This window comes from Antechinus flavipes, chromosome 2 (assembly GCF_016432865.1).
Source record: "Antechinus flavipes isolate AdamAnt ecotype Samford, QLD, Australia chromosome 2, AdamAnt_v2, whole genome shotgun sequence".
NCBI lineage: Eukaryota > Metazoa > Chordata > Mammalia > Dasyuromorphia > Dasyuridae > Antechinus > Antechinus flavipes.
In genome coordinates, this window is record NC_067399.1 from 440872918 (window position 1) to 440886464 (window position 13547).

The following is a 13547-nucleotide window of genomic DNA, read 5'->3' on the forward strand; positions in this document are numbered from 1 at the left end:
AAAATACAGAGAATTACAAAGGAAACCAATTAATTATGTTGAAATAAAGATGTATTTTTTTATTCATTCAACTTCACATCCATGGTCCACAGGTTAGGAATCCCTACTCGAGACTGAGCCTTGACCCTGTATTTTGGCAACAGACTGACCCTCTAGGCGCCTGAATTCATACCTAGACTGAGTACCATTGCATATAAGCTCCCCCGAGTGATTCTTAACTTTGTCTCTCTTCCTTCTCTGACGGGTTCTTGATCCATTCGGCTGATGGTCGGAACTTGGTGCTCATTTTCCTTCCCCTCAGCGCCTGGGCAGGACAGCCTGGCTCTAGGTGGCTGCACCACTAAGCGCTTGGCGGCCCCTCCCGCCTGGCGCACACTGCCCCAGTTTTCTGCGTTCCCCCCCCCTTTCCCAGTTTCCTCTGTGGCCGCCCCCCGCCCCCGCCTCCGCCCCTACACACTTAGTCCCACCCTCCTGGGTCCGTGCCTGGTTTTGGGAGCAGCCGGTCGGCGCTTCGCTCCCTCCCCTCTCATCCCCTCCCTGCTCTCCCCCACCTGCCCCTCCCGGCCGCTCCTGCCGTATTCTCGGGGGATCTCGGCGGCCGCGGCTCCTGCAGCATCTCTGGGCATGGGGCCGTGCGGGGCGCTGCGGGCGGGGGCCGGAGCCACCGTTGTTTCTGCTTAGGGGCCGGTGCCGAAGCCGGAGTCGGAGTCGGAACGGAGCCGGAGCCGGAGCTGGAGCCCGACCAGGAACAGAAGCAGGATCCGGAACCAGAACCAGAGCCGGAGCCGGAGCTGGACCAGGAGCCGGACCAGGAGCGCAGCAGCCGAGCCGGGACCGCGGAGACGTGTGCGCTGCATGGCCCGGGGAGGCAGCCGGGGGAGCAGAGCTCAGGTGAGCCGGGCCGGGGCTGGGTAAGGCACCAGGATGAGGGGTAGCAGGGGTGAGGTAGGGGAGGCCGGCTTCACTGCAGCGGGGCATCCCCCTCCTCATTCCAGAGGAGCAGCCTCAGCCTGGTCAGTCCACTCTTTATCCATGGGCGGGGGCGCGGGGGGTGGGGAAGATAGGGACCAGAGCAGCTCCCTCTCGTCTGGAAGGAGGATGTCACTGTGCTGGGGCAGCCCTTTCCTCATAAATTCACAGAGCCTGGAGACGGGGGGGAGCGCACTGCGGCCCCTGGCAGCCACTTCCTCATCCCGGGAGAAAGGGTCACTGTGCCAGGGTATAGATTCACAGTAGCCCCACAGGGGTGGTGACAGTCTTTTAGCCCCGGACAGTTTCTTCCTCATTCCCAGGGAGGGGAGATAGTGAAACACTGGGGTCCTGGTTAGCCTCTTCTTCAGTCCTGATGGGGTGCATATGTATGCCGGGGAAGACTGGGGCCCGACAGTCTTCTCCTCAATCCTGGCAGGACCGGGAAGAACCGGGCCCGGCCCGCCCCCTCTTCGTAGATTCTAAGAACCTTAGGGGGATTCGGACTATCCAGCCACCAGCGTCCCGGTCCTTCCCCTGGTGGCTATGGGGAAAGGTGCTGGGGAGAAAGCTGGGGGGGGACACTCCCTGGATAGGGGATTGGGGGTGGGTCATAGCCAAGGCCCCTAGTGCAGGCTGCACATAGGACTCTGACCAATGTGGATGGGGATGGGGGGCAGGGGCCTCTGATGGAGGAATTTACTGCGAAATGCACGTGGACGGGCCCTGGTGGTGGGGGCGCCTTTCCGGGAGGGACGGATGGGGGGGGCTCACGTGGCCTGAGAGGGCTTTCTTGGACGCCTGGGTCCCTCCTCAAAGGCAGGATTGGACTAAGGGGGGAGGAGGTACAGGCCCCGGTGCTGCATGTCCAGATGTGTCCAGATGTGCCGGAGGCTTCTGTGTTCCTGGGGGGGAGGGGGACGTGTGTTACCTGGACATGTGACTCGCTGTGTGGGGCTTCAGCCTCTATGTCCTATGCCTTTCTCTTCATCTATCTTGGCTTTCTCTGTTATGTTGGGCTTTAAAAACAAAAAAGAGAGACTGTATAATACTAATATTTAATATGAAGAGAGATTGGATTGGAGAGGGGAACACTTGAATGAAGGGTGATAAAGAGGCTGGAGAAATTGAGTTTCACTGGCTAATATGGGGGGCATTCAACCACACTAGGAAAGTTGTCCTCTCTTTCTTAAGGAAAATGGGACAAGAGGAGGATAATGAGCACTGGGCTCTGAAAAAGGTATCGATGTAGAAGGGTCCCCTGTAGCTTCTCCTTCCAGCTTCTTCCTCCAGGCCAGGCTTACCCATTCATCAGAATGTTGAGTCTTTCAATCTGGGCACCCCTCTCCACAATAGGGGCAGGTTTTGCTATATCCCCTGAGGGAGGTTGGAAAAAGGCTAAGGAGAAGCTCCTCTCTTTCTTTCTCTCCATGACTCTAGTTATCCCCTTCCTGTCTAATTAAGCTCACAGCTTAAAAGCTACAGAGAGAGAAAGAATATAAGCACAGGGTCTCCCCTTCTCCTTCACCCCCACACCAACCAAAGCTCCATGGGCCTAGGTCCATGGGAAGGATTGGATGGTTAGTTCCCCTCCTTCTTCTACTGCTGCCACTCTACCAAGATTAGACCCTGGGATATCCTAGACAAGGGTGACCACCACCACCACTTAGCTAGGTCTGGCCAGAGATGTCTGCTGATGAATAGGCCTAAAGCTCCAGGTCTGAGAGGAAACTGGAGACCCCAAGGAAGATTTCCTAGACCTGGCTGGCCAAAGAGGGTACAATATTGGAGGAGCTTAGAAAAAGACTGCTCTCTCCATCCTGACTCCCCCTTTTTGGAAACTAGTCTCTCTCCTTTAGGTTGACTGACTCAGAAAACCCAATGCTGTTTGCTGCCCAGACCTGACAAGATTCCAAGGAAGGGACTGAGTGATGTGTAAAGGGAAGAGGAGTAGATGAATCTCTTTCTGAACCCTAAGAATATTTCTAGAGCCTGGGGCCATTCTAGTATCAAAGGGGGTTGCAGACTATGGAAGAGGGATGGCAAGGGGGTGTGGTCTATAGATACCATGGACAGGGCAGAGCTGAATCTGCTGGATCCCTTTGGATGGCAAAGAAATGACATAGCAAAAGAAATCAATTCTCTTGAATGTGGGGCCTGTTGCTATCATTAGAACTTAAGGAGAGATGTGGGGTTAAGGGTCTGGTTGCTCCACAGGTGGCAAAATAGCCCTAGGGACCTATCCTGAGCAGCCACTGAGGGGCTGATCAATCTGTTTCCAGCAGGTGCTGGAAATACTAGAGATTTGGACACAGTATATCTCTATAAGTGTATGTGGTGGTAGATTTATGCATGTATCGGGACTTATGTAGTGTGCATCTCTTAGTGTGTGTTTCTGCATGCTTCTGCATATATCTCTGTGTATCTTTAACCGTATCTAAGTGTCTTTACATATATGCTTTTATATCCCTAAGTGCGTATGTGCTGTATGTCTATTCTCTATATGCTTTTCTGTATGTTTTTGTGGCTGTGTGTGAAAAGGGGAGGGAGGGAGAGATACATCTGAAATGGTGATGGTGATAGTTATAAAGACCAGCTGTGTTTTAGGACACCTGGGTTTTCCTCACTTACCAAAAGGATTCCCTTAGACCAAGTCTCCACAACCACTCTCCCAGGATAGCAATTGTCTGTTTTTTTGTTTGAACTGGAGGCTACTAGGGCATATGCAGACAGAGTGGCTCAGATAGTGTGTGTGTGTGTGTGTGTGTGTGTGTGTGTGTGTGTTTGGAGTGGTTAGGAAGCACAATTGAAAGAATGACAGGATCTTGTTTTGCTGCTGTTACCTTCATCCTTGAGAAAAGATGATGCTCCTGGGCCTACCCTAGGAAGGCTTATATGTCTGGCAATAGGAATGGTCTGCACCAAGTCAGGGAACCGTACATATCCTCCTCCTCTGTCTCCCTAAGTGACCAAAGACACATATCTGCAAAATGGTAATCCACATTGGGGGGAGGGTAAGGGTGGGCTATGGCCCAGAAAAAAGGTTCAAAACTAACCAGCCCCAGTAACTAGGGATACAGTCTGAGAGGATTATAATTGTTCATTGTTTTTAGATTGGGAGGCTTCCAGGAATTAGGTTGGGGAGCCCTGAACCCCTTCCTGTGTCTCCCATTAAGATAAGGGGAGCAGAATATATGCATTGTGACTGAGGGAAGGCTTTAGAAAATGTTATACAGTATGTTTTGTATTTAGGTCTGGGAGCTAATGAGCCCTCTTGAAAAACTTGCTTTAGGGAGTTTGTATTTCACATGCCACTGAAATGGCAAAAGGAAAAAAAAATTAAAAGCAGTAATGAATAAATAACCCTACCAGGATGAAGGACCAATTGGGATACATTTCAGGAGGGTTGGTGATAAGTTCCTTGGAAGAAAGTAAGCTCCTTGAGGGCAGGGACTGTTTCATTTCTTTTTGTATTCTTAATATTTAATGGTGCTATATACAAAATAGTATCTTAAGTGTTTTGGATAAATGAATGGACACTGGGGATCCTTCAGAGGAGTGAGATCAGGTCTTATACTTGGATATGAGCCAGTTTGGTGAGAATGGCAGAATAGAAGAATGGGGAATGGAAGTGATTTCTGCCTCCATGTATTTGAAAGGATATCCTAGAGAAGAGAGGCAAACTTCCACTAATTGGCTCCAGAGGACAGAAGTAGGACCAAGTAAGGAAGCTACAAAAAGGCTGAGCATCCAATATCCAGAGTGACTCCCTGTTCTCTACCATTGTACCCCTCATTTTTTCCTTTTTCCAGGTAGCCAAGTAATGACTGAACACTTGGAGAGAGCCCAGGCCTGTGCCAGCCATACATTAAGGGACACACAGATAAAGTGTAACAATCCCTGTTAGGGAACTAATGGTCAAATAGGGGAATCAAGGCTCTTTTGCATGGAATGATAGCAATTATAGACAACTTATGATTAGGACTAAGTCATATGGGCATGAACCATGGCATAGGAAGATTGGATTTGGAATCAAAGAACCTGAATTTGACTATAGAGAGTTAGTTCTGTTACTTATTAACTATATTGTCATTCGCCACTACCTGGGTCTCTGTCCCCTTTCAGTTTTGAATTCTCTAGAAGTTTAAAGAAGAGAGAGACAGAATGTTACAGTGGAAAGAACATAGATTTGGATTCCATATGCTAATCATATCTTTGGCACTGACCATGTGCCTGGATAGAAAGAAGTCATTTTGTTTCTCAGACCCTTAGGTATCCATATCCATAGAAGTGATAATGTATATGCTATCTACCTTGGTCTCAGATTTGTTGTGATGAAAGTACTTTGTAAGTCTTTAGATACTGTTTAAATGTGACTTGTCTCACTTAATAAAGGAGGTTAATCAAGCTTAGAGTGGAGGTTGGAATGGGTACAGCTCCTAGATATGGATGCTGAACTTGAAAGTGGTACAGGATTGGGGGAAGGGGAATTATACCTGTTCTAGAGGCAGCATAGCATAATGGATAGAAAATTGGGAAGACCTTGAAGTCCCATCTCCAACACACACTAATTGTAATATTATGATCAAGTTACTTATCCTTTTGGGGTCTCCAGATAATTCACTTAAGACTATAAGTTATAAATAGGCCATCATTCTATATTGATGGAAGGAGCTTCCACACTACACAGTTCCCCACAGTATTGAAATCACAGGTCCAAGGGGAGGAAATAACCAATCTATACTACTAACCACACTGGATTGTTGTGAACTGATGTGATGCCATATTTCTCAAATTTTGAAATTTACATACAAAGTCTTTTCCTTTGTAGAATTTCTTGTAAATTATAAAGCAGTATAGAAGTGTCAACTACATTTTTCACCATTATTATGCCCAGCAATTTTGAGAAGCTGATACCCCTTTTTTGTTTTGTTTCTGTGTGGCTACATCCTCCTGCCTCACCCTGGTTTAAGCCTCTGGTATCATCCAACCTAGGAGCTCACATTTTTCATACTTGACCTAATTTGGAACACATCTGTGGCCCCGAGCTCCAATTCCTGCCTGGCATGAAGGATGAGATCTGTCTTTGTCTGATTTGGGAGGTATCACCTCACCCCCACCCAGCTCTCATTTATGTAGCTTCTTACAGACTACATGTAGTTTGTACTCTCTTACATTTTAAATATGATAGGCAAGCTCTTTGCAAGTTACAGTTACTTGTTGTAGCTATAATCAGTTATATACTGATTCTTCCTGGTAGGATTAGGAAGCTGATTGAGGCAAGAATGATCAATTTCCACTAAACTTCTGGGAAAATTGAGGCTAAAGAAGAGAAGGAACCAGTTCTAGATCATACTGAGTTAGTGACAGAGGAATACAGTTCAAATCTTCATATTTCCAAGCCAGTGCTATTTCCATTACATCACAACTGTATCTCTCTCTCTTATCCTGAAAGTTTGGTGTTCTTTATAAATGAAACTGAATTGAAGTAAATTGGGGTTGCAAAATAAGGTTTGGAAATTTCTTGTCTAAAGGACTTGTTAAATGACCACCTGTGAAGTGTTTTTAAACTCATTGTCCTCTAACTCGGACTTGGAGGACTCTTGACTTCCTTTCTGGTTCAATTTGTTCTACACAGAAATGACTAGATTAGTGATGCTTACATAGTACAGTTAGAAAGAAATATGGATTTCAAAACACTTCTGTCATATATTTATTTTAATTTTTTTTGATGTTTAAAGGGATGCTTATCAGTTGTTTAGGAAGTTCACTTATATGGAACTGTACCTTTCCAGACAAAATTATGCAAATTACAAATCATCCAACAAATATATTTGGAGGATAACTAACCCTGATATAGCTCTATTGTGGTAGAATAGTCTCCTGACTTAAAGGAGGTTATGTCTTTTTCCCCCCATGCAATTGGGATGAAGGACTTGCTCAGATCACATAGCTGGTAAGTATTAAGTGTCTGAGACTGGATTTGAACTCAAGAATTCCTGTGGTACTCTATCCACTGTGCCATCTAGCTGCTTGGAGGTTATATCTTGGTGGAGGGACAGTATTAATTCTTAAAATCAATAGCAAGAACACAAGTCTCCAGATTCTTATTCCAGGGCTCACTAGAGGCATCATAGTAAGTTCAAATCCTACCTTATATACTTAATAGCTATGTGATCTTGGACAGGTCATCTAACCTCTATCTACCTGTTTCCTCAACTATGAAATAAAAATAATAACATCACCTACCTCCCAGGATTATCCCAATAAGATAATATTTGTAAAGCACTCAACACAGTGCCAGGTACATAGTAGGTGCTTAATAAATGCTCCCTGTTATTATTATTCCAAAATCCTGGACAGCTAGATGGGGCAGTGGATAGAGCACCGGCTCTAGAGTCGGGAGTTCAAATCCAGCTCAAGCACTTAACACTTATTAGTTGTGTGACTCTGGACATGTCACTTCATCCTAATTGCTTTGCCAAAAAAAAAATTAGAGTAAAGACTAAATCCTGTCCCCCTCACCCAGTTATCAGGCAGTGGTGAGAGGCAGCTAAGTGTGCAGACACGGTCCTAGGCAGAGTCAGAAGGCTCAAGTTCGAGTCCCAGCTCGCCACTCATGACCCATTTGGCAGATTCTAGTGCATCTCTGAGCTTCAGTTTCTTCCTCTGTAAAATGGGGCTAATAATCCAGTACCTGCCTCATAGAACTATTGTGAGGATCAGAAGAGATAGCAGATGTAAAAGGCCTTTGTAAATGCAAGATGAATGCAGGCTATTTTGGGAGCCGCACTAGCTCGGCCCTCTCCTCAGACTCACAGGGATCCGAACTCGGCCCCTCTGTGCCTCCCTGACCTAGTCTCGCGGGTCTGGTGGCCCGAGCCCCTCCCCCCTTGGCCGAGGCTCCGGCCTGCCTCCCCAGGGGTGCCCCTCAGCGTCGCCCCCCAGCAGCTGGCTGAGGGAGGGGCCCCTTCTCCCCTGCCGCCCCCGGACCCTCTCACCACGGCTGCGTCATGCGGCCGAGAGCTCGGGAGCACAGCTTGGAAACGGGGGCCCGGGTTTGCTAAAGACGACAAAAAAAAATTTTTTTTAAATGCTCTTCCCACACATCTCAGGCTGCCTGGCTTCCACCCCCAGCCAACAGCACTGAGTGTTGGCACCTCTCCCCGGCTCTGCCAGATTGGATCGTGGGGGGAGGGGTGCAGAGGAGGCTCCTTCTCCGGGAGGGGGGAGAGCCCTCCGCGATGGGGCGTGGGGGATCGTGGGGCCCAGCCTCAGACTCACTGGCCGGCCGGTCTGGGCTCTTCCCTGGCTATTCTTCAGTTTCCTCCGTTGGTCAGAAAGCGCAGACCAAAGTTGTTGTGAATGTGGTAAGGCGCATTTGGAATCCTCAGACCTGAGTGTGAATCCTGGCTTTTTTAGTTGGGCAAGCCGTTTGATTTCTAAACTTTTAGGAATGAGAGGGAGAGGGTTAAGCTAGACGGTCAACCTCTCAGTAACTAGGTTATCTGTCAATTAATGGGTGATTTTTAGTCACTTAGGGTGACACAGGCCAATACCAGACCCTGGGGATGCGAAGGAAAAAGCAATAACGGTCCCAATCTAGGCAACATGTGTTTTGCATCTATGCAAGTACATACAAGGTGATAATGAGGGGAGTCACCAGCCCTATCCCGAGCAGGGAGGGCCTGGGATTCTGGGTGTAGGAGACAAAGTTTAATTCCAAGTAGAAGGAACTGGGCGTGTTTAGCCTAGAGAAGAGCTTTACTTATGTACTTATTTTTAAGTTTTGTGATCCCCTTTGTTTCTTTACATGGTTATTTTACCTTAATTTCCTCCCCACCACCGCCAGCAGCAGTAAGTCCTTCTTTATAACTCAAAACATGTAAGCAAAGCCAAAGCCTTGACAAGCCCATCTGAGTGTGTGAGCAAATACCACTTTCCACATCTGTGCTTCCCACTTGGCTACTAGAGAAGGAAGGAAGATTTCTTTATCAGTCCTAGAGGCTGGACAGTGCGGAAGTTTGATCGTGCTTTAAGGAGATTGTTTACATTATTGTAGTCATCGTGTACATTGTCTGCTTGTTTTTGTATTCTTCTCTTAGCACCCCTTCATAAGTCCCCGTTGCTTCTCTGCATTTTTCACAGAGAAGATAAGATTCAGAGGGAATACGGTGCTTTGTCTTCAGATGTTTGAAAGGTGACTTGTGGAAGAGAGATTCACCTTGTCCTGCTTGGGCCCTGCCAGGTAGAACCAGCAGCCGTAGGTGGAGTTTGCAGTGAGGCAAGTCTCAGCTCTGTGTGGGAAAAATCAAAATGATGGGAATAGAAGGAGCTGAGCTGCCTCAGAGGGGGTTCCCTGTCACTGGAGAGCTTCAGGCAGAGGTTGGATGACCCCTTGTTGGGTGACCCGGGATGGGCCCGGGTTGATTAAATGGCCTCTGTGGTTCTTTCCGGTTCCGAAATCCTCTAATGTGATTCTCTAGGTCTCGTTCTCTCTCAGAGACCTAGGTCAGAGACAGCTGGAGGCCCAAACACAAGGCTGCACTGTGTAATCATGAGTATGTGTAACAAGCTGATGTCAATCGATATCCTGCCCTGAGCGTTGTGGAGATGGTGCTGGTAACACAAAGGCTTGGGCCCTCACGTTGGCCGTGGCCTGCCGGCCAGAAAGGACTGGGTCTGTCCCACCCTGGGCCGGGGGCTTCTGCTGGGAGGCTGCTGGGGCGTCCCACCAGGAGCTGATAATGGGAAACACCTGTGGAGCAATGCTTTGTGGGAGGGAGGGGCCTGATCTGCGGCCGTGTCGCCTGAGGTGGATTGGGTCATTTTTCGCCGTGCAACCCCCCCTGGCCCCTACCACTTATCTCCTTTGTGAATCTGAGGACTAGAATGGTGGTAGGAACCAAAGCTTGAAAGTCAGTGTTCAAGCCTCCCTTCAGTGAAGGGCGATAATCTCAGGCAATTCAGCAAGCATGTCAAGTGCCTCAAATATGAAAGGCCACAGGGAACAACAACGGCAAAAGCTAAAATGTCATTGCCCTTTCTGAGAAGCTTCCAAATCATTTAACCTCTTTGGGGCCTCAGTATTCTCATCTGTAAAATGGGGTGGGGGGTTTAGGTCATACCTAAGGTCCCTTCCAATTCTAAGTTTGTGATTCCCCAAGAGGCCTTCAAATGCTGAATCCCACGATCCTTTGACTTCTGTAGGCCATACTCCCTCTCCTAGAATATTTGGGGATGGAGATTTATGAAAGTTCATCTCCTTGTCTAGAGGGACAAGTGGCCATTTTGAAAGGTTCTGACATCCTCTAGCAGTTAGCTAGATGGCTTAGTAGATTAAAGTGTTGGACTTTGAGTCAGAGAAGCCCGAGTTCAAATTTTTCCTCAGATATTTACTAGCCATGAGGCACTGAACCTCGCAACCCCAGCTCCCTCACCTGTAAGGGAGATAACAATAGCACCTGACTCACAGGGTTGTTATGAGCATCAAATGATTCTCCTATTACTGTAATGGAAAGCATTTTGTCAAACTTAAACTGCATGTGAAGGTGAGGGACTTTCAGGCAAGAACCCTTCTGCAGGAGTCAGGGAAGAAGAAAGAGAATGAGGATTTATAGAGTGTCACATGCCAGCCATTGTGCTGAGCACTTTTTATAAATATTATCCCAGTTAACCCTCACAACAGTTCTGAGGGGTGAGTGCTAATATTATCCCCACGTTACTGTTGAAGAAGTTGAGGCAGGCAGAAATGAGGTGACTTGGGGACTCTAGAATCAGGAAGACCTGAATACAAATCCAACCTCAGCTACTTAACACTTATTAGCTAAGTGACCCTAGGCAAGTCACTTAACCCTAGTGGGTTACTAGCCCACTCACACAGCTAGTAAGTGTCTGAAGCTGAATTTGAACTCAGGTCTTTATGTCTCTGGGGCCCACTGCTCTATCTGCTGTGCCATTCGCTGCTGCCTCAAATGAGTGATAGATTAGAAAAAACTTTGAGCTAGGAGGCAGGACACCTGTGTTCTCGTCCTAGTTCTGCTAGTAAGTCCAGGTATCAGCATGTTTGAGACCCTTCCTCTAGCAGGACTTCAGTTTTCCCATCTGTAAAATGGGAATAATAATGCTTCTACTTCCCTCACAAGGTTATAGGTGGGAATTGTTATGAGTCATGTCTGACTCCTTGTGATCCACATTTGGGGTTTTCTTGGCAAATATACTCCAGTTCCTTCTCCAGCTCATTTTACAAGTGGGGAAAGTAAGACAAACAGGGTTAAGTGACTTGCCCAGGGTCATATAGCTAGAAGTGTCTGAGGTTGGATTTGAACCCATAAAGATGAATCTCCTTGATTTCGAGCCTGAGCTACCTAGCTGCTAGTTAATAGAAAAAGGGCTGGGTAAACCCTAAATCTCTATGGTAAGTATGAGTGTTATTAATAATAATGATAATAATACTCTCACATACCAGTTGTGTGACCCTGAGTAAGGCATCAAACTTACTATTCTAAGTCATTCTCTCAGTTTGCAAAGTCAATGCCAATCTATGTTGATAGAGGGGAGTTTCCTCCCTGAGAACTCTCCTCCACCTCCAGAAATGATGAACTCCAAGCTATAACCCAGAATAACAACAGGAGCATCATCTCAGGTTGAATTGGTGAACACAAATCTCTAGGACATAACAGGGATCCATAAAAATAAATGTCACTATACCAGCCACTCATGACCTCTAGACTGCAGGGAAGATAAAGCCTTTATGATATAGAGACCTTGCAGGGATGAGCACAGTGAGCATGGTGAGGTCCTTCTCATCCTCATCACCCTGTTTGTAAGTAATTAGCTGATCTTCCTGTGCTATAGTCCACATAATAGATGTAAGAATAATAGCAGGACAGTGGCCATTTTAATTTGAATTTTATAAAAGAAGATGAGAAGGATTTTCATTAATAATAATGATAAGTGGTAAAGCACTCTAGAAATAATAACCGTTCACATTTATATAGTGCTATGAAGGTTTGCAAAATAGTTTACATGTATTTCATTTGATCCTGACAACAACCCTGGGAGGTAAGTGCTATCATTATCTCTTTTTTAAAGGGAAGGAAACTGAGGTACATAAAAGTCAAATGATTGGAAAGGGTCATAGAGTTAAGAAGTAGTCAAATGTTTCTGACTCCAGGTTCAGTGCTTTATTCCACTAATAACTTGAAGAGCTATAGGATTTGAGCCACTGGGATGCCACGTTCAGATGAGAGAGCAATGATCTGGCAGCAGAGAACCAAGGTGTGAGTCCCACCTCCTCTACTTTTTTGTGTAATGTTGGACAAGTGATTTTCCTTCTATGAGCCTCAGTTTCCCCATCTGTAGAAATGAAGAAGTTGGAGTAGATGATTTCTAAGATAACCCTTCCTGCTTTGAATCTCAGGATGGGAGCTCAAGACTCATCAGAGAGGTTGTGTTTTGTTCTGTATTGTTAAATTTGGCTTTCCCGGGCATTCAGCTTCTAGCTGATAAGTCTAGATCATTAGTGTAGTGTGAAGTTGTGTCTTTTGATCACTAAACCTACTGTGACCAATTGATTGAGCTAAAAACCACCCTGGAATGGGGGTGGATAGTAAGCAGCGGAACGGAGGACAAGGTGCACATCAGATGTCCCCTTGGCTGCAGCAGAATTGGGAACAAATGGCTCATTAACCTTTTGCCTTCCCAGTCCCTTGAGATAAGTGAATGTAGAGAAAACAGTGGAGGAGGGGCTTCTGGGCTGGGACACCGATTTTTCCCCTCTCTCCTATTCTCCTTTCCTTAAAGGTCCTGCCTTCTTCTCCCTCCTTCCTAAAAACTGAGGCTGCTGGAAGGAGGTGCGATCCCTCGAGTCAGGGTGTTAGTCTCAGTTTCTTGGAAGGTGCCTGGGTCTGGGCAGGTTGGGATGTGAGAAATTCCTTAAGTGCAGCATGAAAAGTCTGGAAAGAGAGAAATATGTTAGGAAAGATACACGAGGGATTTCTGCAGAACCAGGGCTAGCAGGGGGGCCTCCAAATGGAATGGCTTCCCTTAGCCCTGGGTCTGGGGGAGGAAGAGGTAGTCCCAAAGACTTGAAGGCCCAGGAAGACTTGAACCTCCCAGTCACTTCCAGCTCCAACAGGCCCTTTGAGAGTCCTCATCCCATCTCTGCTCCCATCATTTTAACCTGAAGTCACGTGGACGCAAGCATTTTGGCAGGAGAATAGGCAGAGAATGCTTTAGGCTACCAAGCTCAATCCTGTGTAAAGTATGTTGTGCTTTTCCACTAAAGCCCTTCCACTAGGCTAGGTCCTTCCATTAAACCTTTACAACAACTCCTAGGCAGCTAGATGGTACAGTGTTTAAAGTGCCAGGCTTGGAGTCAGGAAGGAGCATCTTCCTGAGTTCAAATCCGACCTCAGACACTCTCTAGCTGGGTGATCCTGGCCAAGTCACTTCACCCTGTTTCCCTCAGTTCCTCATCTGTAAAATGAGCTGGAAAAGGAAATGCAAATCATTTTGGTATCTTGGCCAAGAAAACCCCAAATGGGGCCAGGAAGAATAGGATGCAATTGAACAAC

At 46.9% G+C, this 13547-nt stretch overlaps 1 protein-coding gene across 3 annotated transcripts in view; it reads left to right on the forward strand.

The window, feature by feature from the left end:
* The first annotated feature begins 662 nt into the window (after positions 1–662).
* Positions 663–13547, forward strand: part of DLGAP4 (DLG associated protein 4) — a 230203-nt gene continuing 217318 nt past the window's right edge. Inside the window, exon 1 of one of the 3 annotated variants that reach the window (XM_051979244.1) lies at positions 663–891. The gene's annotated coding sequence lies outside the window, so the exon portion shown is untranslated. The remainder of the gene's footprint in view (positions 892–13547) is intronic. The other 2 variants (XM_051979243.1, XM_051979242.1) reach the window with 2 other exon arrangements.